Below are 908 nucleotides of genomic sequence, written 5' to 3'. Positions count from 1 at the left end.
CCCCGGGTGTGGATGGCCCCACCACAATCCCATCTCTTCCATTCTCCTCTCAGGAACTTGGGCACGCACTCACATGCGCCTGGCATGAGTTTAAACCACCGAGTCCGGGATTCAAATCATGGTGGACTACATGGGAGTCCAGCGACATAGCCATTATGCTAACTGCTAGTCCCAATTTTTTTAAACGTTTTTGTTTGCTTTTGCCATAGGGCCCATGTGATTGCCAGAGAGAGAGTTAGCCAGTGGGAGGGAGAGTGAGAAATCACCTTCAGGGGGGATGGCTGTGCTGCAGTCAATCCCCTCTCCATTCCTCTCTTGGGATTTTGAGCAGATACACACATGCTGGGAGTGACATTCAAGCCACTGGGTCTGGGACTTGAACCACGGTTGACCATGTGGGAGTCCAGTGCCTTAACTACCCCACCACCTACTGGCCCTGAAAACAAGGGTTGTTGTTTTTTTTTTTTTTCTTTTTAGAAGTTATTTATATTTAGAGAGACAGAGAATAAAGAGACAAAGAGAGTACCTCCAATACAGTCCCAATTCCACAAGCCAGCCCCAGCCCCAGCCAGCCCTGATCGCAGTCCTGGTGTACTAGGGAGGCCTCCAGGCAGGACCCCGGAACCTCCCACGTAGGCCAGCCTCAGTGTTGCATCACAGTGCGGTGCCGCCACAGTCGGAGATGGGCGTTTTGGCGACTGCGGACTGTGCTCTCAAGTGACTGTGCCACGCTGGAAACCACTCTCACGTTGTTAGCTGGTTCAGGCCTCTCTGATTATCCCCGTAGGAGAAACTCCTGAAGTGGGATTGTTGGGACAAAGGAAAGGGTTATTTCCAAGGCTCTTGGCACAGCACGACTGGCCCTCATCAGAGTCACATACATTAAATTTTACTACAACTGTTACGCT

The sequence above is a fragment of the Tupaia chinensis genome, unplaced genomic scaffold (assembly GCF_000334495.1).
Source record: "Tupaia chinensis unplaced genomic scaffold, TupChi_1.0 Scaffold000341_1, whole genome shotgun sequence".
Taxonomy (NCBI): domain Eukaryota; kingdom Metazoa; phylum Chordata; class Mammalia; order Scandentia; family Tupaiidae; genus Tupaia; species Tupaia belangeri.
The sequence above is the reverse complement of the archived record's forward strand: the minus strand, read 5'-3'. Positions refer to the sequence as shown.